The 26,798-nt window shown below is 39.0% G+C and overlaps 1 pseudogene; it reads left to right on the top strand.

Moving 5' to 3' along the window:
• The first annotated feature begins 8,972 nt into the window (after window positions 1–8,972).
• LOC138844817 (inducible T-cell costimulator pseudogene) lies at window positions 8,973–15,752 on the top strand (annotated as a pseudogene).
• The last annotated feature ends 11,046 nt before the right edge of the window (window positions 15,753–26,798 follow it).

Raw genomic sequence — 26,798 nt, 5'->3', positions numbered from 1 at the left:
TTTAACTCTTAGTCCTTTCATTATGATCAATTGTGAAATGAAATTGATCACTTGGAATAGTGAGATGGCATTGGCACATGCCACCTTGATGGGATTGAATTGGAGTCCCCTGGTATGTTTCTAACTCTACCATTTGGGGCAAGTCAGCTTGAGCATGTCCCAAATTGTACATCTCTTCCCTCTCTTATTCCCACTCTTCTGTTTAACAGGGATCACATTTCAGTTAAATTTCAACACATAAGAATAACTGTGTATTAATTACAGAATTAAACCAGTCATATTAAGTAGAACAGACAAAAAATACTGAGAGGGATAATGTATTAAGTTGTTCATTAACAGTCAGGGCTATGCTGATCAAGTCACTGTTTCTCATAGTGTCCATTTCACTTCAACAGGTTTCCTTTTTGGTGTTCAGTCAGTTGTCACCGATCAGGGAGAACATATGGTATTTGTCCCTTTGGGACTGGCTTATTTCACTCAGCATGATGTGTTCCAGATTCCTCCAATTTGTTGCAAATGACTGGATTTCGTTGTTTCTTACTGCGGTATAGTATTCTAAAGAGTACATATCCCATAATTTCTTTATCCAGTCTACCGTTGATGGGCATTTAGGTTGGTTCCAGGTCTTGGCTATTGTGAATTGTGCTGCAATAAACATTAGGCTGCAGACCGCTTTTTTGTTTGCCAATTTAAATTCCTTTGGGTAAATTCCCAGGAGTGGGATGGCTGGGTCGAACGGTAGGGTTATCTTCAGGTTTCTGAGGAATCTCCAGACTGACTTCCATAGTGGCTTGACAGTTTGCATTCCCACCAACAGTGGGTTAGTGTCCCTTTTTCCCCACATCCTCGCCAGCATCTGTTGTTGGTAGATTTCTGCATGTGAGCCATTCTAACCGGGGTGAGGTGAAACCTCATTGTGGTTTTGATTTGCATTTCCCTGATTGCTAGTGATCTTGAACATTTTTTCATGTGCCTGTTGGCCATTTGGATTTCCTCTTTTGAAAAATGTCTATTGAGGTCCTTAGCCCATCCCTTAAGTGGGTTGTTTGTTTTGTTGTTGTGGAGTTTCTTGATCTCTTTGTAGATTCTGGTTATTAACCCTTTATCTGTTGCATAGTTTGCAAATATTTTTTCCCATTCTGTCGGTTGTCTCTTCACTCTCCTGACTGTTTCTTTTGCAGTACAGAAACTTCTCAATTTGATGCAATCCCAATAGTTGATTTTGGCTTTGATTGCCTGTGCCTCCCGGGTCTTTTCTAGAAACTCTTTGCCTGTGCCAATATCTTGAAGGGTTTCTCCAATGTTCTCTAATAACTTGATGGTGTCAGGTCATAGATTTAGGTCTTTAATCCATGTTGAGTGGATTTTTGTGTAAGGTGAAAGGTAGGGGTCTTGCTTCATGCTTCTGCACGTGGAAATCCAATTTTCCCAGCACCATTTATTGAATAGACTGTCCTTGCTCCAGGAATTGGTTTTAGATCCTTGATCAAATGTAAGTTTGTTGTAGAAGTTTGGGTTGGTTGCTGGTGTTTCTATTCTGTTCCATTGGTCTATCCATCTGTTTCTGTGCCAGAACCATGCTGTTTTGATTACAACTGCCCTTTAGTATGTCCTGAATCTGGTATTGTGATGCGTCTGGCTTTGTTTTTGTTGTACAAGATTGCTTTAGCAATTCGAGGTCTCTTGTGCCTCCATATGAATTTCAGCATCATTTTTTCTAGATCTGAGAAGAAGGTCTTTGGTATCCTGACTGGAATTGCATTGAATCTATAAATTGCTTTTGGGAGAATGGACATTTTGATGATGTTGATTCTTCCAATCCATGAGCATGGAATATTTTTCCATTTCTTGGTATCCTCTTCTATTTCTTTCTTTAAGATTTTGTAATTCTCATCGTAGAGATCTTTAACGTCCTTGGTTAAGTTTATTCCAAGGTATTTGATTGTTTTTGTAGCTATTGTGAATGGGATTGATCTTAGCAGTTCTTTCTCAGCCATGGCATTGCTTGTGTATACAAAGGCTGTTGATTTTTGTGCATTGATTTTATATCCTGCCACTTTGCCAAACTCCTCTATGAGTTCCCATAGTCTCTTGGTAGAGTTCTTTGGATCCTCTAAGTAAAGAATCATATCATCTGCAAAGAGGGATAGTTTGACTTCTTCCTTCTCAATTTGTATTCCTTTAATTTCTTTTTCTTGTCTGATGGCTCTGGCTAAAACTTCCACAACTATGTTAAATAGCAATGGTGAGAGTGGGCATCCCTGTCTGGTGCCAGATCTCAGTGGAAATGCTTCCAACTCTTCCCCATTCAATAGGATGCTGGCCGTGGGTTTTTCATAAATTGCTTTGATTATATTGAGGAATGTTCCTTCTATACCAATTTGCTTAGAGTTTTCATTATGAAAGGGTGTTGAATTTTATCGAATGCTTTCTCTGCATCTATTGAGATAATCATATGGTTTTTCTTCTGCAATCTGTTAATGTGGTGAATCACATTGATTGATTTGAAATGTTGAACCATCCCTGCATACCAGAGATAAATAATCCCACTTGGTCTGGGTGGATGATTTTCCTGATGTGTTGTTGTATTCTATTGGCGAGAATTTTATTGAGGATTTTTGCGTCTATGTTCATCAGGGATATTGGTCTATAATTTTCTTTCAGTGCTGCATCTTTCTCTGGCTTAGGGATTAAGGTGATGCTGGCTTCATAGAAAGAATTTGGGAGGATTCCCTCTTTTTTGATTGTTCTGAATAGTTTGAGCAGAAATGGGATTAGTTCTTCTTTAAATGTCTGGTAGAATTCAGCAGTGAATCCATCTGGTCCTGGGCTTTTCTTTGTTGGGAGGGACTTTATTACTGTTTCAATTTCTGTTTCAGTTACGGGTCTATTTAGGTTTTCTATGTCTTCATGGTTCAATTTTGGTAGATTGCATGTGTCCAGGAATCTATCCATTTCTGATAGGTTTCCCTGTTTGCTGGCATACAAGTCCTTGTAGTAATTTCTGATGATTCTTTTTATTTCTGTGGTGTCTGTTGTTACGTTTCCTTTTTCATCTCTGATTTTATTGATTTGGGTCTTTTCTTTTTTTAGTTAGTTGGGCCAATGGGGTGTCAATTTTGTTTATTTTTTCAAAAAACCAGCTCCTCGTTTGGCTGATTTTTTGTAATGTTTTTTTTTGGATTCAATCATGTTAATTTCTTCTCTGATTTTAATTATTTCTCTTCTTCTACTAGATTTGGGTTTGGTTTGCTGCAGTTTTTCTAGGTCCTTGAGATGCGCTGAAAGCTCATTTATTTGGTACCTTTCCAATTTCTTGATATAGGCACCTATTGCTATAAACTTGCCTCTCAATACTGCTTTTGCTGTATCCCATAAGTTTTGATATATTATGTTGTTATCCTCATTTACTTCCAGAAAGTTTTTGATTCCTCTTTTGATTTCTTGAATGACCCAGTGTTCATTCAGGAGCATGTTGTTCAGTCTCCATGTGTTTGCATACTCCCTGGGGTTTTCTGAGTTGCTAATTTCCAGCTTCATTCCTTTATGGTCTGAGAAGCTGCATGGCATGAATCTAATTCTTTTAAATTTGCTGAGACTTGCTTTATGGCCTCGTATGTGATCAATCCTAGAGAAGGTTCCATGCACTGCTGAGAAGAATGTAAAATCTTTAGATGTAGGATTGAAAGTTCTGTAGATATCTGTTAGATCCATTTGGGCAATAGTGTCAATTAAATCTTCTGTTTCCTTGTTGATCTTCTGTCCGGATGATCTGTCTATTTCTGAGAGTGGAGTATTGAAGTCCCCCAGTACTATTGTGTTGGAATCTAACTCTCCCTTTAAGTCCCTTAACATATCTTTTAAATAGACCGGAGTCCTGTAATTAGGTCCATATGCATTTATAATAGTTACATTTTCCTGTTGAATTGAACCCTTAATCATTATATAGTGTCCCTCTTTGTCTCTCTTAACAGTTTTTGTATTAAAGTTTATTTTGTCTGATATTAATATGGCTACACCTGCTTTTTTTTTGTTTCTGTTGGCATGGAATATCTTTTTCCAACCTTTCACTTTCAGTCTGCATGCATCTTTGTTAGAGAGATGTGTTTCTTGTAGGCAACAAATAGTTGGGTTGTGTTCCTTGAGCCTATCAGCCAATTGGTGTTTTTTAACTGAAGAGTTAAGACCATTAATGTTTAATGTGATTATTGATACATAGTGACTTTGCCCTGCCATTTTCCCGGAGATATTTTCTAGTAGATGCTTTGAGCTTCCCATTCTCTTTTACTGGTGGTTTTTCTTCCTTTAGCTTCTTTCATATTGATGGCCGTGTTTCTGTGTTTCTGAGTGTAGCACATCTTTAAGTATCTTTTGCAGGGCTGGATGAGTGGCGGCAAACTCTTTCAATTTCCATTTGCTATGAAAGGTCTTTATTTCACCTTCATTCACAAATGAGAGCTTAGCAGGATATAATATTCTGGGCTGGCAATTTTTCTCTCTTAGCACCTGTGCTATGTCTTGCCATTCCCTCCTAGCCTGTAGTGTTTCTGATGAGAAGTCTGCTGTGAGTCTGATTGGAGATCCTCTGAGAGTAATCTGATGTTTCTCTCTTGCACATTTTAGGATCTTTTCTTTATGTTTCACTGTGGTAAGTTTAATTGCCACTTTTCGTGGTGAGGATCTCTTTTGGTCATGTTTATTGGGGGTTCTATGAGCTTCCTGTACTAGGATGTCACTGTCCTTCTCCAAACCTGGAAAGTTCTCTGCTAGTATCTCACTAAAAAGGCCTTCTAATCCTTTCTCTCTCTCCATGCCTTCAGGAACTCCTAGAACTCGAATGTTGGTTTTTTAATAGTATCCTGAAGATTCCCCACAATATTTTTTGGATTTCTAATTTCCTCTTCTTTTCTTTGGTTTGACTGTATGTTTTCCTGTGCTCTGTCTTCTAAGTCCTATATTCTCTCTTCTGCTTCACCGATTCTGTTTTTAAGGCTCTCTAATGTGTTTGTCCTTTGATCTATTGAGCTCTTCATTTCATTTTGATTTCTCTTCACTATCACACTTTCCTGTTCTTCTAGTTTCTGTGTTTCATTTTGATTCTTCCTTAAAATTTCATTTTCATGAGAGAGATTTTCAAACCTGTCCAATAAGGATTTCTGTAGTTCAAGGATTTGCTTTTGAAAACTTCTAAATATTCTTATCATAAATTTTTTGAAATCCGTATCTTGCATTTCTTCTATCTCATCATCTTCATAATCTTGGCTTGGGGTGTTTTGTTTATTTGGAGGCATCATAGTGTCATCGTTGATCTTGTTCCCTCGATTTTTGTGTTTGTTGCTTGGCATAATTAATTCTTCTTTCAACACTGTGCGTTTTTTTTTTATTTTATACTATGTCTGTGTTAAGTGGACTGCCTGCTGTTGGAGGAGCCTTGGAAACTTGAGATGGGTGTGGACTGAGAGCTCTTCTTGGTTCTTCCAGGTTACAGGTGTGCAAAGGTGACACCCTCAGGTTATGTGTGGTAAATCTCTCTCTATTTATTTATTTATTTATTTATTTTATGTATTTATTCAGGAAGTAAGTAATACCGCATGGCTGTGCAGAATTGATGGTATTTAGCTTCCGATTTCTGGCTTCTACCCAAAGAGTCTGTGCAGGCTCTGTTTCTCCTCTGGACTCCCACTGGGTTTCCTAGGCTATTGAATTGTAGCAACTCAGTTCCTTAGCTTTCCCCTGTTGTTATGTATATCCAGAGTGCTGCCTGCTCTTTGTCTTTTGCTCACCTTTGCAAGGTTGTCGGAGAGAGAAACTCGTCTGTACCAGTACCCCCCCACCTTTTTTCCTTCTCTCCTGTAGTCAGTCTGGTGAACTTTCCTGCTCCCCTCTAGATTCTGACCACCATTTCCCCACCAATGTCTCGGGTTACTGAGCTCACCTCCCCTTCCAGCGCCGATGTGTGGACTTGGAGCCCTGGGCGTCCCTGCTCTCCCCGCTGGTGTCTGTGTGACATCCACTCCCCTTCCCGCACTGGCACGCAGACCCTGCAGGTCCCGTGGCTTGGCTTCCGCACTGTGGGTGACCTTGTTCTCCCAGTAGGTCCTCCGAGTCACAGCCACTAGATCCAGAAGAGTTTCCTCTGCAATTTTTTCCTGATTCTTTTTCTGAGGCTACCGTAACTCCACTTTTATTAAACCAAATTTTCCCGGACTATTGGTGCACACCCTCACTATTCCGCCATCTTGGCTCTGCCCTCCTATTTGTGTCTTCTTTGTACATAGCAATTCTGTTGATTAGATGGATAGATAGATATGTCTCATTTAAAATAATTTTTAATGTTTTTCTTTATTAATTTGAAAGTCAGAGTTACAGAGAGAGAAAGAGGAGAGAGAGAGAGAGAGAATCTTCCATCTACTGCTTCACTCTCCAAATGGCTACAACAACTAAACTAGGCCAGGCCACAGCCAGCCAGAAACCAGGAACTTCTGGTCTCCCACATGGGTTCAGGGGTCCAAGAACATGGGGCATCTTCCACAGCTTTCCCAGGCTATTAGCAGGGAGCTGGATCAGAAATGGAGGTACCAGGACTCAAACTGGTACCCATTTGGAATGCTGGCTTTGCAGGCAGTAGCTTTACATGCTATGCCACAATGCCAAGCCCTATATTGATCTTGTACCTAGCAATCTGTGTCATTTCATTTTTCAGTAAAGGTCGAGGTATCATAGTACCTGATTCAAAGCATATTACAAAGTTTCAGTAATAACATAAAATTGTCAAATAGATCAATGGAAGAAAATAAAATGTCCAGAAATCACTTCATGTGCATTCAGGCAACTGATTTTTGACCAAAGTTCCATAGAATGTACATTTAAAAAGGGGTAGTCTTTTCAATAAACAGTTCTTCAAAACTAAAGTGTGTGTGTGTGGTATTAACCTTTCATTATATATAAAATCAACTCAAGGTGGATCAAAAACCTAAATTTAAGGTTTTAATCTATGGCTCTGAACTTTCTGAAAGAAAATATAGGGGGAAACTCTCCAAGATATTTGTGTAACATGATGACTTCTTGGATAAGACCCCCAAAACACTGACAAATGCAGAACTAGACAAATGAATTTATATCAAACTCAGAAGCTTCTGCACAGCAAGAGAAGCAATCAGGGAGTTAAGAGAAGTCTGAAAAATTGGGAAAAAAATATTTGCAAGCTCCAACAAATGGTTAATATGAGAGTATATCCGTAACTCAAAAATCAATCCAGTTTAAAAATGAGCAAAGAGGGGCTGGCACTGTGGCACAGCAGGTTAACACCCTGGCCTGAAGTGCCGGCATCCTATATGGATGTCAGTTCGAGACCCAGCTGCTCCATTTCCAATCCAGCTCTCTGCTATTGGATGGGAAAGCAGTGGAAGATGACCCAAGTCCTTGGGCCCCTGCACACATGTGAGAGACCTAGAGGAAGCTTCTGGCTCCTGGCTTCAGATTGGCACAGCTCCAGCCATTGTGGCCAATTGGGGAGTGAACCATTGGATGGAGGACCTCTCTCTCTCTCTGACTCCCTGCCTCTCCTCTCTCTGTGTAACTCAGACTTTCAAATAAATAAATACATATTTAAAAAATGAGCAAAGGACCTGAATAGACAGTTCTCAAAAGTATAAATGCAAATGATCAACACACACACTCACACACACACACATATATATGCTCAATAATGTTAGCTATCAGGGAAGTGCAAATTAATATCACTTCACCCTTATCATAATGAATATTATCCAAAAAGGAGAGAGCATTAATATGCTGGTGAGGATATAGAAAAAGTAGAATTTTGTACACTGTTATCAGGAGTGTGCTTTATACAGTCACCATTGAAAACAATATTGAGATGTCCTAGAAATCTAGAAATAGAATTTCCATATGATCCAATGATCCCAACACTGAGTATTATCCAAAATATTTAAACTCATTGTATCAAAGAGATTCTTCTCCACCATGTTTATAGCAGAACTGTTCACAATAACCAAAATATGGAATCAACCAAATATGCTTAATAAGATGAATGGATAAAGAAAATGGGATATATATTCACAATGAACTATTATTCAACTATAAAAAGAATGAAGTCCTGTCATTTGTAGCAAAATGGGTGCTACAAATAGAGAACATAACATTGAGTGAAATAAGCCAGACTCAGAGACACAAAAACTGCTTGTTCTCCTTTGCATGTGGAAGTTAATATTAAAAGAAAAACTTATTCTGAACACAGAATGTTAATTGACAGACTCTGGGCTGGGTGGAAGAGATAAAAGAAATTTGGGTTAAAAAGTTTATAAACATAGCTGTGGTTCATTAATTGTGATAAGTATATAAGTATAATGATATGAGATATTATTAGGGGATATTAGATATTATTAGGGGATAAGGGGCCAGAGATATGGGGAAATTTGTAATGTACCACAAAAATTTTGAGGGAAAGATGTCTATATCTGGAAATATTCTATTAGAACCTTTAAAAATCAAAGATAAAGTTAAAATTCCAAAAAGTCTAGAAAAAGTAAAAAATAACTTGAAAATGATGAATTATCAAATGAGTCTAAGACATTTCTAAAAATATGTGTATAATATGGTAGCCAGGAACAGTTGTAGTATTGTGATGGAGTTGGAGACCTCATAATAACAAAGCCAACCAAGATGGCCATGGGATTCTACTGCTAAGATTGACTTGCACTAGGATGTTAATATACAGGTATTAGTATTAACTACAATTTATAAAACAGATGAAAAAGCATGCGGATGATATGAAATAAATAAATGATGATCACTTTGAAAGATGTGAGCAATTTTGTAGGAGCAATATAGAGTGACCAACAGATATAAATGAAATTGTTGAAAACTAAACAATTACAATATATTAAGAAAGAATATACATTAAAAATTTTCACAAAATTTAAAAATCCACATCAAATACTATTATAACCATGAAGGAAAAGTGTCAGTAACTTGAATTAAACTATTGACACTTTCAGAAATCAAAGATAAATGTCATAGTTCTGGAAAAATCCATAATTGCCATCAAATATGATACTTGGAAAGGGAGAATGACCAAATTTCCCTAAGAAGTCTCTGAAAAATTGTATACATGAAAATTGTCAGAAGAACTTATGCAATTTTGTGGCCAATGAAAGTTTCTTTAAAAACAAAATACAACCCTGTCGGAATAAGATTGAAGTTGGCAAACTCAAAAGGCTTCCATAGCCTTGGAAACTCATGACTAGAGCCTAGGGAGATTACTGATGCCATAAACAAGAGTGTCAAGTTGTTAAGTCAACAACAGGAGTCACTGTGTACTTACTTCTCATGTGGGATCTGTCCTTAATGTGTTGTCCAATGTGAAGTAATGCTATAACTAGTACTGAAACAGTATTTTACACTGTGTGTTTCTGTGTGGGTGCAAACAGATGAAATCTTTACTTAATATATACTAAATCTATCTTCTGTATATAAAGATAATTGAAAATGAATCTTGGCCAGTGCCGTGGCTCAATAGGCTAATCCTCCACCTTGTGGTGCTGGCACACCAGGTTCTAGTCCTGGGCAGGGCGCTGGATTCTGTCCCGGTTGCTCCTCTTCCAGGCCAGCTCTCTGCTGTGGCCAGGGAGTGCAGTGGAGGATGGCCCAAGTGCTTGGGCCCTGCACCCCATGGGAGACCAGGAGAAGCACCTGGCTCCTGCCTTCAGATCAGCGTGGTGTGCCGGCCACAGCGCGCCAGCCGCATCGGCCATTGGAGGGTGAACCAACAGCAAAAGGAAGACCTTTCTCTCTGTCTCTCTCTCTCACTGTCCACTCTGCCTGTCAAAAGAATTCATAAAAAAAAAAAAAGAAAATGAATCTTGATGTGAATGGAATGGGAGAGGGAGCAGGAGATGGGAGGGGTCAAGTGGGAGGGAAATTATGGGGGGGGGAGCCATTGTAATCCATAAACTGTACTTTGGAAATTTATATTTACTAAAATAAAGTTAAAAAAAAATACAACCAAGATGGCCTCAAGTTCACAGTGGTTAGATTAGCTTTAAATGGGATACCAAGGATACACATGGGTAATATAAGCTCAAACACACACACACAAAATAAATACATAAAAAGAGGATCCAGGTGTTATGAAATAAAATACACTGTGACCAGGGTAAGTAACAATTATTTTCTAGAAGTAATAGCAGAATGACAAGCAAATATGAGGGAAATTACTGGAAATGATAACAATTACCTTAAAAAAGGAAAATGAAATAATTTTCACAAAATGTAAATCAAATGAAGATCATACACTTATCAGAGAAATCTTTAAAATAGATGGATTTTTAACTCATTCTATTGAAACTTTCATATATTAATGGGAAGTTTAGAATTTCATGAAATATAAAAAAGAACCTGAAAAGAACCTAAAAAAGTACCTGAAAAGAATGACTATCATGTGGGTCTAAAATGTCTCTGAAAACATGTGTGCATGATGGTTGCTAACACAACTTTTAGAATTTTGATGGAGTTCATGACTTCATAATGAACACTTAACCAACATGGCCATGAATTCACAGTGGCAGGTCTGGAATACACTGGGATATTAAAGAAAAATACAGGTGATGGTAATCTTAAAGACAGTAATAAAAACATGTTGGATTTTTATGAAATAAAATGATTACTGTGAGTAGAAATGAGCAATTCAGTAGGAGCCATAATAAACAGACAATGAGATAATGGGAAAGCTAGTGAAAAATAGATTATTATAATACATTAAAAAAGAAATATTTTTTAAAAAACAATAAAATTATAAGTCAAAGATTGTGCTGCTTATTAGAATTAACTCAAAATATGTTAGCTTTTAAATCTAGTGAAATTTAAAGTTCCATAACAATCAAGAAATGTACTAAGTATATTACCTGGTACTTGTGAATGACTACATTGGACAAAGATAGCCCTGAAAAATTTTGTATATGAACATCATCAGGACAACTTATAGAACTCTGAGGAAGCTGATGACTCAGCTTCACAGTGTAAGTACTGCCTTCAGCTAAGATACTAAAGATGCTCATAAGTGATATGTCTAAATTCAAAGAAAAGAAAGTTTAAAAGTGATACACACCTTACGATATACAATATATTGTCATTACTGCGAAAAGAAATCAGTAGCTTGGTCAGAACTATAATAAAATGACAGAGATAAAAGGGAAATTGCTGAGAAGTAGCTCATTATAATTACATTTAAAAAACAACCTTTTCTGTAAATGTAAATTAAAGATGGTATCAATTAAGGGAATCTTAAAATGTGCCAGTATTTGTAACTAGTCTTTCACAGCTTTTTTTAAAAAAAAGATTCATTTATTTACTTGAAAGAGTTACACAGAGAAAGAAAGAGAGTCAGAGAGAGAGAGAGAGAGAGAGAGAGAGAGAGAGAGAGAGGTCTTCCATCCACTGGTTAACTCCCCATTTGGCCACAGCGGCCAGAGTTGCGCCAATCTGAAATGAGGAGCCAGGAACTTCTTTTGGGTTTCCCATGTGGGCCATCTTCTACTGCTTTCGCAGGCCATAGCAGAGAGCCGGATTGGAGGAGGAGTAGCCTGGACTGGAACCTGCAGCCATATGGGATGCTGGCACTGCAAGTGGTGGCTTTACCCACTATACCACAGCGCCGGCCCCTGCCACAGCTTTTAAAGCCCAAAGATGGGGCTTGGCAGTGAGGTCTTCAGCAGAGAACTCCAGATACCTGAACCTTTCCTTGGCTGTGTTGGAATTGCTTTAAGGAGACATCAATGACTCTGCCAAGTATGAGATGTTTACATTTCAGAATGGAGGTGTTCAAATTTTATGCAAATACCCCGAGATTGTCCTGCAATTCAAAATGCAGCTGCTGACAGGGAGACAAGTCCTCTGTGACCTTAGGCAGGCAAAGGAGAGTGGAAACACGGTGTCCATTAAGGCTCTGAAATTCTGTCAATATTAGTTATTCAACAACAGTTTCTCTTTTTTACTATATAATTTGGACAGTTCTCATGCCAGCTATTACTTCTGCAAACTATCAATTTTTGACCCTCCTCCTTTTCAAGTAGAGATTCTCAGAGGAGAATATTTGCATATTTATGGATCACAAGCTCTGTTGCCAGGTGAAGTTCTGGTTACCCATAGGATGTGCAGCTTTTGCGGTAGTCTACATTTTTGAATGCATATTTATTTTTCGGCTTACAAAAGAGAAATATCAATCAAGTGTGCATGACCCGAATAGTGAGTACGTGTTCATAGCAGCAGTGAACACAGCTAAAAAATCTGCACTGACAGAACTCTCAGGCACCTGGGCATGGCACACATTGGTCGGGTCTCCTCAACTTGAAGTGAGAGAGTCCCTTGTTTCCTCGACTAGAGTCCGACTTGACTTGATTGGACCACATCCATCTCCTGCTCATGTTTTGTTCATTCTGCACCAGTGACTCTAAAAGCCAGCAGGATTTGCACAGATTTCCTTGGTGCTGCTGCTTTCTCAGAATAAACACCTTCTTGCAACTAGCTTTATAGAAAGCCCATCTCATATGCACTCAACAAACAAACCTCACTGGGAAGAAATCCCTTTGTCTAGGCCTAGTTTTAGCAATGCAGTAAAACAACTCTTTTATTTTTTTTCTTTAAAGCAGCCATTTTTTTTTCTTTAAAGCACAGCCAGCACTGTGCTGTAGCAGATAAAGCCGTCACCTGCAATGCCAGCATCCCATATGGGTTCTGGTTCAAGTCCCAGCTGCTCCATTTTCAGTCCAGGTCTCTGCTATGGCCTGGAAAAGCAGTAGAAACTGGTTCAAGTCCTGAGCCTCTAAACCCATGTAGGAGACCTGGAAGAAGCTCCTGGATCCTGCCTTCGGATCAGCTCAGCTCTGGCCATTGTGGCCATCTGGGGAGAGAACCAGTGGATGGAAGACCTCTCTCACTGTCTCTCTCTCTTTTTCTGTCTCTCTCTCTCTCTCTCTCTCTTTCCTCTCTCTCTCTCTCTCTGCCTCTGCCTCTCTGTAACTCTGCCTTTCAAATAAGTAAATAAATCTTTTTAAAAAATACTATCAGGAACATTCAGATACTTAGTAAAAATCTGATCGAGTTTTTAGGTTAATAAATTCTCCTTGATTTTGGCCAGCACTGTGGCTCACTAGGCTAATCCTCCGCCTTGCGGCGCCGGCACACCGGGTTCTAGTCCCGGTCGGGGCGCTGGATTCTGTCCCGGTTGCCCCTCTTCCAGGCCAGCTCTCTGCTGTGGCCAGGGAGTGCAGTGGAGGATGGCCCAAGTGCTTGGGCCCTGCACCCGCATGGGAGACCAGGAGGAAGCACCTGACTCCTGGCTTTGGATTGGCACAGCGTGCTGACCATAGCGGCCATTTGGGGAGTGACCCAACAGAAGGAAGACCTTTCACTCTGTCTCTCTCTCTCTGTCTAACTCCACCTGTCAAAACACAAAAAAGACAGTTACTTTAAGCCTTTGTCTAGTAAATATAACACCTGGGCTTCCTAACAAGATTTTCTGAGAACTGCTTTTTTTATCTCTATATTTATGTGTTATGTCTTCTTATATTTACTGTTTTCCTTTTATATTTTTTGAAAAACCCACATTATGAATAGTATAATGTGTAAACTCTAAGAATTACATTCTATATCCACTTAACAGGGCTTGTTGTTGCTGCTGTTTATTTTAGCCAACCTTCCTGGAATATTCTTTGTATGTTAACCACTTAAATCTCTGTTAATTTTGTTAGTGTATAGCTAATTATCAGACAAAAATTTTCTTAAATTTCTTAAACTACTTATTACCCTATTATTATTTTCTTAAATTTCTTCAACTATTTGTTACCCTATTAAACTCTGTGTGTGTGCTGGCACATGCTTTTATTACTACAGAGTAAACAGCTCTGCCTTAGCAACCACTTCCTGTTTGCACACTCCATCAAGTCCAAACAGAGGTGAGAGTTCTATGGCTGCTCATTTTCTCAGTCTGCAAAAAAACTGCACAAATGTGTGGCCTTCTAGATCTCTGGGAACATTTAGAAGATTTTCAAAGCCCACTATAGTTATCTCATTTCCCATATTTTCACTTTACATTTTTTGGTCAGCCTTTTTTTGGCCTCAATTAGAATCATTGTCTTGGGCAGTTATAATGTTAAACAATTGCTTCTAATTGTTTTCAAAAAGTATGACCAGCAGTGAAGTTTTTCTCACAGAGTGTGCACTGAGTCAGGTCAAAGACATGCCTTGTAAACACTGCTTTTCCAGGGAGCTGTCAGTCAATTTAAAGAGCAACAGCTCTCTGAGGATGGGCCTTCTTGGAAGCTCTATCCTCATTTTGCCTTTTCCACTAGCTGCTGGGCTGCTGATTTTCACAGCTATTACAAGGCAATTAAAGGCTAATATTTCAAGATTACTATGGAGCTTAGGAAATGAATATGAAAATAAGGCAAGTTAAAACACCACAAACCTTATTGTTCCTATTGAGATTCAGCATTTTTCTTGAATAACTACCCCCTCAGATTGTTGTCGTCCTTTGGTTGAATTCCAAAGGTCTCAGAAAGCTGATTTGGATAATATTACCGTGGTTCTTGTTGGCTTAACAAATGAACAGGTTATCAGAGGCTCTTATTCCTATATTTCAAAAGTGCTTCACATTATTCATATTTAATGTATTATTTCATGTTTATTTACATTGTATTGGTCCTCTTTGCAATAATAGGCTAAAAGATTCACATCAGATACTGTGCATTCATAATTTCATACTACATTCAAATATTTCCATTAATGGGTTAAAAGTTATTTTGTTTTAGATTTACCCATTTGGAAGGCAGAAATAAAGAATGAGAGAAAAGAAAGAGCATGCTCCCCTCCCCTTGTTCACTCCTCAAATGTCTGCAGCGGCTGGGAGGCCAAAAACTGGAGCCAGGAACTCAATCCAGATCTCTCAGTGGGTGGCAGGAATTCATCCTCCAGAATCTGCATTAGCAGGAGGCTGGAATGAAGATCTAGAGCTGGGAATTAAAGTGAGTTACTCCTATATGGGATACAGGTAAGTTTTTTTTAAGATTTGTTTATTTATTTGAAAGGCAGAGTTATAGAAGGAGAGAGAATGGCCAGAGCTGGGTTGATCTGAATCCAGAATCCAGGAACTTTTTCTGGGTCTCCCATGTGGGTGGGGGGCCCATGGACTTGGGCTATCCTCCACTGCTTTCCTGGGCACATTATCATGTAGCTGGATGGAAGTGGAGCAGCTAGGACTCAAAATAATGCCCATATAGGAGGCTGGTGCTGCAGGCGGTGGCTTTACCTACTACACCTCAGCAGTGACCCTGGATACAGGCATTTTAACCAGCATCTTAACTGCCAAGCCAATTGCTCACTCTAGGAAGTTAGTTTTTGAAGTCTTTATGTATTGCAAATACCCTTAGCAAATTATTATATAGGTTGCACTTTCTTCCATCTAAGATAAAGCAATACAGGCTATTGTTATCAAAAAATATTATTCAGTTTACTTGAATGGATTAGATTCAGGAAATAAGAAAGTTCAAGGTGCTATGATAAGTGCACAAATTTGGAGCATTTCCATAGTCACAGTAGGTATGGGAGAAAGCGTGTGGATGGTGGCAGGCTGTCAGCAAAATCTTTCTAGTAGAGGTGATATGAATGTTACTTTGCAGTAGGAGTAAAAGTCAATTAGGAAGACCTGGGGTGTAAAAGCGGGAATCAGAATTAGGTTTTCCTGGAAGAGCAAATGGCATGAAAAAATAAAACAGCATGGTCTGCTTTGAGCACTAAGTGTTGTGTTGTATTGATGCAATAGAAAATAGTGCAACTGCAGTGTGCTTTAAGCTGCCTCTTACATATCACTTTGTTTTTTGACAGGCAGATTTAGACAGTGAGAGAGACAGAGACAGAGAGAAAGGTCTTCCTTTTTCCATTGGTTTACCCCCCAAGTGGCCACTACGGCTGGTGTGTTGTGGCAAGCACACTGTGCTGATCTGAAGCCAGGAGCCAGGTGTTTCCTCCTGGTCTCCCATGCAGGTGCAGGGCCCGAGGACCTGGGCTCCTGGGCCACAGCAGAGAGCTGGACTGGAAGAAAAGCAACTGGGATAGAATCTGGCACCCCAACCAGAACTAGAACCTGGAGTGCCAGCACTGCAGGTGGAGGATTAGCCTAGTGAGCTGCGGCACTGCACATATCACTATTAAAACTACTAGCAGGGTTGGTATTATGGCACAGCAGTGTAAGCCTTTGCCTGCAGTGCTGGCATCCCATATTAGTGCTGGTCCCTGTCCTGGCTGTTCCTCTTCACATCCAGTTCTCTGTCTTGGCCTGGGAAAGCAGGAGAAGATGGCCCAAGTACATGGGCCCCTGCACCCATGTTGGAGACCTGGAAGAACATCCTGGCTCCTGGCTTCGGACTGCCTCAGCTCTAGACATTGCAGCCATTTAGGGGGTGAACCAGTGGATGGAAAACCATTCTCTCTGTCTCTGTCTCTGTCTCCCTCTCTGTAACGCTACCTCTCAAATAAATAAATTTTTGAAAATAAATAAATAAAATCATTAAAAAATACCAGCATGGCTGATATCATATATAAGGTAATGAGTAGCAAAAGATAAAAGTCAACATATTGTTTTACATTTCATGGAATAATTTCAGTTACTCTTAGATTCTGAAAAGCAATGTAACTTGAAAACTTGAACATTCTATTAACAAGCATTTTACTACTGAGAATTAATGCAATTTGCTTTGTAGTTTTATATGCCTAAGTTGAAATGTTCATTTTCAATCACTGAAAAGTTTAGAGCAGTGACAAACCTATACCATTCTGCACTGTTTTCTGAGAATGACTGCACACGCTTCTACAAGTTTGTGTCATACAATAATGCTTTTTTAAATGCTACTTAATGAAAAGTGAATATAAGAAAACTCTTAGCTTACTTCTAATTTCACTTTTTAAAAAAACACCAGAATATATAAAATTCCTATTACATGCTTATAAAGAGTATTTATAGATTGTTACCTCAGTTCCTTATTTTTCCTTCTATAGTTTTACCTACTTCTCTGTGGAAGACAGACTTTCAATTATCTATCACAATGTTTTTATTTATGTGTCCTGTATTCCACAATATTTCAAAAATTCTCTTTCTCACCCACCTTAAGAATAAGATAGTTCATATGAAGAGAAGTAGCTCATGTTGGTAACCCCTTTATGCAGACTTAATTCTTTTTGCTCATTCAAATAATCTTGGGCAAAGGTTTATGAACTAGAGTCACACTGAGGAAAGGTCCTCTCCAGGCCTGTGAATATCCACTGCCATGGCTGTACTGGCTCTCCCCATCTGTTGGTTTCAAGCCAATATATTCAATATGGTACTGATTCAGAGAGTAGGAGTGAATACTATGTATAATGACAGTAGCTCCATCACTGGGCACTTTTATAATTTGAATACAGTATATCATGACTACTGGGGACTAAGAAAATATAACCAAATAAGAATACATAAATAAAATTAGTTTTATTGAGATGTTAAATCCATTATTTTACTGTTCTCCCTGCTTTTCACTTCAATGTTCCATTTCTAACGTGCCAAAGTATAAACACTATATTTGTTAATTTTTGGAATTATCTAGAACAAATGGTTGTTTTTTTAACTTTTATTTAATAAATATAAATTTCCAAAGTGCAGCTTATGGATTACAATGGCTTCCCCCCCCCAATAACTTCTCTCCCACCCACAACCCTCCCATCTCCTGTTCCCTATCTCATTCCATTTACATCAAGATTCATTTTCAATTCTCTTTATATACAGAAGATCAGTTTAGTATATATTAAGTAAAGATTTCAACAGTTTGCACCCACATAGAAAGAGAAGTGAAAAATACTGTTTAAGTACCAGTTATAGCATTAAATCACAATGTACAGCACATTAAGGACAGAGATCCTACATGAGGAGTAAGTGCACAGTGACTCCTGCTGTTGACTTAACAATTTGACACTCTTGTTTATGGTGTCAGTAATCACCCTAGGCTCTTGTCATGAGTTGCCAAGGCTATGGAGGCCTTTTGAGTTTGCTGGCTCTGATCTTATTTAGACAAGGTTGTTGTCAAAGTGGAAGATCTCTCCTCCCTTCAGAGAAAGGTACCTTCTTCTTTGATGACCTGTTCTTTCCACTGGGATATCACTTGCACGGATCTTTCATTTAGGTTTTTTTTTTTTCCAGAGTGACTTGGCTCTCCATACCTAAAATACTCTCATGGGCTCTTCAGCCAGATCCAAATGCCTTAAGGGCTGATTCTGAGGCCAGAGTGCTGTTTAGGACATCCACCATTCTATGAGTCTGCTGTGTATCCTGCTTCCCATGTTGGATCATTCTCTCCCTTTTTTATTCTATCAGTTAGTATTAACAGACACTACTCTTCTTTACTTGATCCCTTTGACTCTTAGTCCTATCATTATGATCAGTTGTGAACTGAAATTGATCACTTGGACTAGTGAGATGGCATTGGTACATGCCACCTTGATGGGATTGAATTGGAATCCCCTGGCACATTTTTAACTCTACCATTTGGAGCAAGTCAGCTTGAGCATGTCCCAAATTGTACATCTCCTCCCTCTCTCATTCCCACTCTTATATTTAACAGATCATTTTTCAGTTAAATTTCAATACCTTAAAATAATTGTGTGTGAATTACAGAGATCAATCAATAGATTTAAGTAGAACAAAAAAATACTAAAAGGGATAAATTATAAGTTGTTCCTCGACAGTCAGGAAAAGGGCTGATCAAGTCACTGTTTCTCAAAGTGTCCATTTCACTTCAACAGGCTTCCTTTTAGGTGCTCAGTTAGTTGTCACCGATCAGGGAGAACATATGATGTTTGTCCCTTTGGAACTGGCTTATTTCATTCAGCATGATGTGTTCCAGATTCCTCCATTTCGTTGCAAATGACCAGATTTCATTGTTTTGACTGCTGTATAGTATTCTATAGAGTACATGTCCCATAATTTCTTTATCTAGTCTACTGTTGATGGGCATTTGTGTTGGTTCCAGGTCTTAGCTATTGTGAATTGAGCTGCAATAAACATTAAGATGCAGACCGCTTTTTTGTTTCCCAATTTAATTTCCTTTGGGTAAATTCCCAGGAGTGGGATGGCTGAGTTGTATGGTAGGGTTATATTCAGGTTTCTGAGGAATCTCCAGACTGACTTCCATAGTGGCTTTCCCAGTTTGCATTCCCTGCAACAATGGGTTAGTGGCCCTTTTCCCCCACATCCTTGCCAGCATCTGTTGTTGGTAGATTTCTGAATGTTTGCCATTCTAATTGGGGTGAGGTGAAACCTCATTGTGGTTTTGATTTGCATTTCCCTGATTGCTAATGATCCTGAATATTTTTTCATGTGCCTGTTGGCCATTTGGATTTCCTCTTTTGAAAAATATCTATTGAGGTCCTTGGCTCATCTCTTAAGTGGGTTGTTTGTTTTGTTGTTGTGGAGTTTCTTGATCTCTTTGTAGATTCTGGTTATTAATCCTTTATCTGTTGCATAGTTTGCAAATATTTTTTCCCATTCTGTCGGTTGCCTCTTCACTTTCCTGACTGTTTCTTCATTTCCATATATAGCTAAGAAGTCCGATCTATGAATTGTTAACTCAACTTTCTATCAACTCAGAACACCCTGGAGCTGAAACACAACTTCAATTTGTTTTTGGCCCTATTTCTATGAGTTTTTTGACTATTTTTTTCATGCTATTAGGGAACAGTAAAAAAAATCTTTCACTACAAATATATCTCATAGTTAAGGGAGTTAGAATTCAAGTCAATAAGTACTTCTTAAATATAAGATTCAGTAATGTATTAAGTATAAACATAGTTATTCATAAAGCAATAGTTACATGTAACTGTATATCATGTGTAACTAGTTTAAAATCTCATTAATTATTCAAAACAGGGGCTGGCATTGTGGCATAGAATGTAAGGCTGATGCCTGCTATGCTGGCATCCCTCATGGGTGCTGGTTCAACTCCTGGCTGCTCCACTTCTGATCCAGTTGCTCTCTAATTGCCTGGGAAAGTAGCAGAGGATGGCTCAAGTGATTGGTCCCCTGCACTCATGTGGGAGACCCAGAAGCATCTGGTTCCTGGCTTCAGTCCAACCCAGCCCTGGCTGTTGCAGCCATCTGGGAGAGTGAACCAGAAGATGGAAGACTTTCTATCTCTCATTCTTTCTCTCTCTCTGTGTAACTCAGACTTTCAAATAAATAAATTTTAAAAAATCTTCACAACAATCCAGTGAGGTATAAATATTTGTCACCAATCAACAGGTGAATAAGATGAATTACAAAACCTCTAAGTGATAGTGGTAAACTTGAACCTAAAGCCATTCAACTCCAAAGACTGCCTCTTCAGACACTATACTACATTTTCATATTCATTTGACTTTATAATCTATATGTGATTTCAGGTATAAAGTTTTAAAAAGATTTATTTATTTGAAAAGCAGAGATACAAAGAAGAGATAAAAAGACAGATAGAGATCTTCCATCCCCAAATGGCTGCAATGGCTGGAGCTGTGCCAGGCCAAAGCCTGGAAACTAAAGCTTCTTCTGGTTCTCCCATATGGGTGTAGGGGCCCAAGTACTTGGGCCATCTTCCACTGCTTTCCCAGGCACATTAGCAGGGAGCCAGATGGAAAGTGGAGCAGCCTGGACTCAAAACAGATTCAATATGGGATGCCAACACTGCAGGCAGATTTTGCCACAGCAAACCCTGACCCCCAGGTATAATTTTTTAAATCATGATTTTTACAATAGCACTACGTTCACATGATTAAAAAGTCAATAGCGGGCGAAGAAGAATCCTAAACTGAGAACAATAAGCATACCCAGTACTTAGATCATGATTTCAAGCATTAAACAAAACTAAGATTCCTTAGAGAAAATGCATATTTGAAGGACTAAGGCAAGCAATGTTTAAAATAAGCCTGCAATATCTCATTATACCAGAAAATAAGAAAATAATCAAATGACAATGGGGAGATTCAGAGGAACAAAGAGGCTTCTACTGGCTAACCTTGGGAACAATAGGGCATTAAAATAATGTGAAATCACTAGGTTCATACTGATACAGTTTTTTTAAAAGGAGAGAAGGAAAAGTTTTTCCCATAGCATAACACCAACTAATTAACAAAGAAACATTAAAACTAGAAAACAACATTTGGCTTGTATCATTTCATAGATTTAGTCAAAAAGCATCAGTATATAATGGTACTTCAAAAGTTTGTCAAAAACAGAAATAAAAGACAAGTTTATTTTCTGTGCAAAAATTTTGAAGCTTATGATGTTATTCATGATGTACATTTTCCACAAATATTTTGCAGGACATTCATATATATTTACAGAGAGAGAGGGGAGGGAAGGATGAAAGGGATTAGAGACAGTGGGAGGATGCTAAAAAACAAATATGGCAAGATGTTAACTTGGGCCATCTACTGCTTTCCCAGGCCATAGCAGAGATCTGGATTGGAAGTGGAGCAGCCAGGACTTGAACCTGCACCCATATGGGATACCTGCACTGCAGGCGGCAGTTTTACCCCCTATGCCACAGTGGTAGCCCCAAAAATTGCCATTTGTGAAAACATATGGAACTGGAAATGATTATGTTAAGTGAAATAAGTCAGACACAGAAAGACAAATACAACGTTAGATCAATTTTAATATAATCTAGAGAAGGGGTATGGTATGGAGTTATAGAGGAAATAGATGGACCATGTGTTGATAATTATGGAAACTGTTACATAATATAATGAAAAGATTTTAAACAGTCAATTATACATTTTTAAAATAAAAAATCTTACCCTCACTCTTACCATTTTCATATTTCCTACAAACTCATCCCAACAGGTAACTGTTTTATTAGTTGCTTTCTAGTTTCTTTACAAAAACATATGGAAATACAAATATATATTTTTATTTCTCCACTCTTCTTCCAAAAGGTAACAAACCAAACACATTGATGTCACTTTGTTTCCCCCCTCCCCACTTTCATGTATTCTGGACATCTCTCCATACCATTTATACAGGTCTATTTTGTGTGTGTGTGTGTGTGAGAGAGAGAGAGAAAGAGAGAGAGAGAGAGAGAGAGAGAGAGAGAGAGAGAGAAAGCTCATAATTTATTCAACCAGTCCCTTACCACTGGAATTTTATTTTGAATCTTGTATTCCTCCAACAATACTACAATAAATACCTTGTATAATTCTATTATTTTTGACCTGTGCAGATTTTGCTCTAGGGCAGATTACCAGAGGGGATTTGATGAATCAAAGATATGCTTGGCAGATTTTACTAGATTTTTTACCCTTTCTCCCACTGATATATGAGAGTGCTTATTTCCTCACAGCCTTGACAACATAATATATTATTGAACTTTTGTGTGGGTTTTTATCCATCTGATAGATGAAATATTTTGTCTCAGTATTTTTTCATTTGCATTTTTTTCTATTCGTGGGCGATATAATTGCTATTTCCACTACCTTTCACACTAGAGGATCAGTATTATCTCCTAACTTATAAGTACCCACCTATGTCTTTGACTTACTTTCCTCCTTACCTCTCCAGAATTCTCTATCCCTTCAATACCTTTAATATCTCCCCTGCTCCATTTCCTTTCTTGCTAAGTTCAAGTATTTATCTTCATTTTTTGGGAAGATGTTACAATCCAACAACATGGTATAAAAGGCAAACCATGAAAAGCATGTTTTCATAATTTGGTTTTTTTTTGTTGTTATAATTTGAATATGAACACTGCCCACCCTTAGAATAGACCACCATCCTCACCTTCTTAGGAATTCCTTCAGCCACATTCAAGGCATACAGAAGCATACGTGGATACATTCCTTTCCGTAGATAGATTCAAGTGGCAACATACTGCTCAGTTAAGGTAATGCCAGCTGCTGTAGTAACTTAACCCAAAGTCTCAGTAGTTTCACACAATGAAAGTTTATTTATGCACTCGCATGGCCGTCTGATGGTCAATGGGCAGATTTCCCTGTGGACTTAAGGGGCACGAGTCTGCCATAGTCTAGCATCTCAGCATCACATTCACCAGGGTGGCTGCAGGAGGAATGGAAGGAAAAGATGAAACTGTAACTTAATGACCTGGCCCAAAGTCACCAGATCACTCAGCAAATATGCCCTTGGATATAACAGTCTTTTTAGATGTAAGAAAGGCTGGGAAATTTAGTAGCTGGCTGTGTACTTAAAATATGGAAGCATGACATAAATCTTTGGAGCTATTTGCCTCCTAAATGTATATTCTTTACACTGCTTTACTCCGTGGTGTGTTTTTTTTTATTTTATCTTTGAGATGTTTCCAATAATTCATATAGGGCTGATCCATTTTAAAACCTTCTTCAATGGGGCTGGTGTTGTGGCATAGCGGATTTAAGCTGCCACTTGCAACACCAGCATACCACATGACTGTCAGTTTGAATCCTAGTTGCTCTGCTTCCAATCCAGCTCCCTGCTAATGTGCCTGAGAAGACAGCAGAGGATGGTCCAAGTGCTTGGGCACCTGCACCCACGTGAGAGACTTGTATGAAGTTCCTGGGTTCTGGCTTCAGTCTGGCCCAGCACTGGCCATTGTGGCTATTTGGGGAGTGAACCACCAGATGGAAGATCTCTCTCTCTCTCTCTCTCTCTCTCTCTCTAACTCTACCTTTCAAATCAATAAAATAAATCTGTAAAAAATGCTTTTTAACAGCTGCATAATACAGGCATTTCTAGCTGAACTAGACTTTCACCTACTCTACAAGATTGCAATACATACAGATAATTTTGCTAGAGACAGTTCTGAAGTACTTCATTTTCTGATGGTCCAAGTCCTTGGCCCCTGCAATCATGTGGGAGACCCAGAAGTTCCTGGCTCCGGCTGTTGCAGCCATCTGGGAAATGAACCAGCAGATGGAAGACTCTCTCTCTCTGCCCCTCCTTCCACTGTGTAACTCTGACTTTCAGATAAGTAAATAAATCTGTAAAATGTTTTTATCTTTCATTGAAAAGATGTTCTATTTATTATCCCTGGTAGGCAATAACTCAGGATGAATGTAGAATTTCTTATGTATATGTTAATACTCTGAATGTACACTATATAGTGCTAAGCACTTTGTCAGTGGACATTACAGAAATAAAGCTGCCTACCGTTGATTTTATATCAGGCTTTTATTAACACATACTTTAAGGGGCTGGCGCTATGGCGCAGTAGATTAATCCTCTGCCTGTGGCACCGGCATCCCACATGGGCTCTGGTTGTAGTCCTGGCTGCTCCTCTTCTGATCGAGCTCTCTGCTATGGCCTGGGAAAGCAGTAGAAGATGGCCCAAGTGCTTGGGCCCCTGCACCCATGTGGGAGACATGGAAGAAGCTCCTGGCTCCTGGCTTCGGATCAGTGCAGCTCCAGCCAATGCGGCCACTGGGGAGTGAACCAATGGAAGGAAGACCTTTCTCTCTGTCTCTCCTTCTCACTGTCTGTAACTCTACCTCTCAAATAAATAAAATCTTAAAAACAAAACAAAACATGTTTTAAAATATTTCTGGGTCATGCATTTTGCATTGTAATTAAAACACCATTTGGATGCCTGTATCTCAGATCCGAGTTCCTTGAGTTCAAGTCCCAGTTTCATTTTTAATACAGTATCCTGCTGACATACATCCTCACAGGCAGCAGATAGTGAATGAAGTACTTGGGTTCCTGCCACCAACATGGCAGAACCAGATTGGGCTCAGACTCCTGGCTTTGGCCTCAGCCAGCTCACAGGCATTTCAAGATTGTAGCAGATGAATGATGTATCTCTCTGTCACTGTTTCTCTGTGTATCTTTGTGTTTCCAATACATAACTAAATAACAGTGTTTAAAATATATTATATTAGGAATTAAAATTTTCTATATGTGCCCAGAAATTAAGTTCTAATTAGAAAGGGAAAAATTTAAGATGTATTTCTTTTTTTCCTTTTTTTTATTTAATAAATGTGAATTTACAAAGTGCAACTTTTGTATTGTTGTGCCCCCCCAACCTCCCTCCCTCCCGCGGCCCTCCCCTCTCCTACTCCCTCTCCCATCCCATCCTTCATCGAGTTTCATTTTCAATTACCTTCATATACTGAAGATCAACTTAGTATACACTAAGCAAGGATTTCAACAGGCTGCACTCACACAACCACACAAGGTATAGGGCATTGTTCGACTAGTAGTGTTGTTTTTAAATTTCATAGTAAAACACATTAAGGACAGAGATCCTACATGGGGAGCCTGTACCCAGTGACTCCCGTTGTTGATTTAACAATTGACACTCTTATTTATGACATCAGCAATTACCCGAGACTCCTGCCATGAGCTGTCCAGGCTATGGAAGCCCCTTGAGTTCACCAACTCTGAACTTGTTTAGTCAAGGCCATATCACAGTGGAGGTTCCTTCCTCCCTTCAGAGAAAGGCGCCTCCCTCCTTGATGGCCCGTTCCTTCTGCTGGGGTCTTGTTCACCAGGAACTTTCATTTAGATTGCTTTTTGCCACCATGTCATGGCTTTCCATGGCTGTGAGACTCTCATGGACCTTTTAGCCAGATCCAAATGTCCCAAGGGTTGATTCTGAGGCAGGAGTGCTGTTTTGGGCATTTGCCATTCTATGAGTCTGCTGTGTGTCCTGCTTCCCCCGCAGGATCATTCTCTCCCTTTTAATTCTGTCCTTCATTATTTGCTTACACTGGTCTTATTTGTGAAATCTCTTTGACACTTACCCTATCTTTTTGATTGGTTGTGTATTTATACTTATCACTTTACCAAGTGCACTGGCATTGGTACCTGCCTCCTTGGTAAGATTGAGCTGAAATCCCCTGGCACATTTCTAGTTCTATCATTGGAGGTAAGTCCGAGTGAGCATGTGCCGACCTATATATCTCCTCCCTCTCTTATTCCCACTCCTATGTTTAACAGAGATCACTTTTCTGTTAATTTTTAACACCTAAGAATGATTGTGCATTGATTATGGAGTTCAACCAGTGGTCTTATGTAGAACAAACAGAGCAACAACAACAACAACAACAAAAATACTAAAAGGAATAAAATAGTAAGTTGTTCCTCAACAGTCTAGACAAGGGCTGATCATGTCATTGTCTCTCATAGTGTCCATTTCACTTCAATGGGTATCATTTTAGATGCTCGTTTAGTTGCCATCGATCAGGGAGGACATATGATATTTGTCCCTTTTGGACTGGCTTATTTCACTCAGTATGATGTTTTCCAGCTTCCTCCATTTTGTTGTAAATGCCCGGATTTCATTGTTTTTTACTGCTATATAGTGTTCCATAGAGTACATATCCCATAGTTTCTTTATCCAGTCATCCGTTGATGGACATTTAGGTTGATTCCATGTCTTAGCTATTGTGAATTGAGCTGCAACAAATATTGAAGTGCAAATGGCTCTTTTTTTCTCCCCTTTAATTTCATCTGGGTATATTCCAAGGAGTGGGATGGCTGGGTCCTGTGGTAATGCTATATTTAGGTTTCTGAGGACTCTCCAAACTGTCTTCCATAGTGGCTTTACCAGTTTACATTCCCACCAACAGTGGATTAGTGTCCCTTTTTCCCTGCATCCTCACCAGCATCTGTTGTTGATTGATTTATGTAAGCCAATCTAACTGGAGTGAGGTGAAACCTCATTGTGGTTTTGATCTGCATTTCCCTGATGGCTAGGGATCCTGAGCATTTTTCATGTGTCTGTTGGCCATTT

The sequence above is a fragment of the Oryctolagus cuniculus genome, chromosome 12 (genome assembly GCF_964237555.1).
Source record: "Oryctolagus cuniculus chromosome 12, mOryCun1.1, whole genome shotgun sequence".
NCBI lineage: Eukaryota > Metazoa > Chordata > Mammalia > Lagomorpha > Leporidae > Oryctolagus > Oryctolagus cuniculus.
This window is presented reverse-complemented; position numbering and strand designations above follow the sequence as displayed.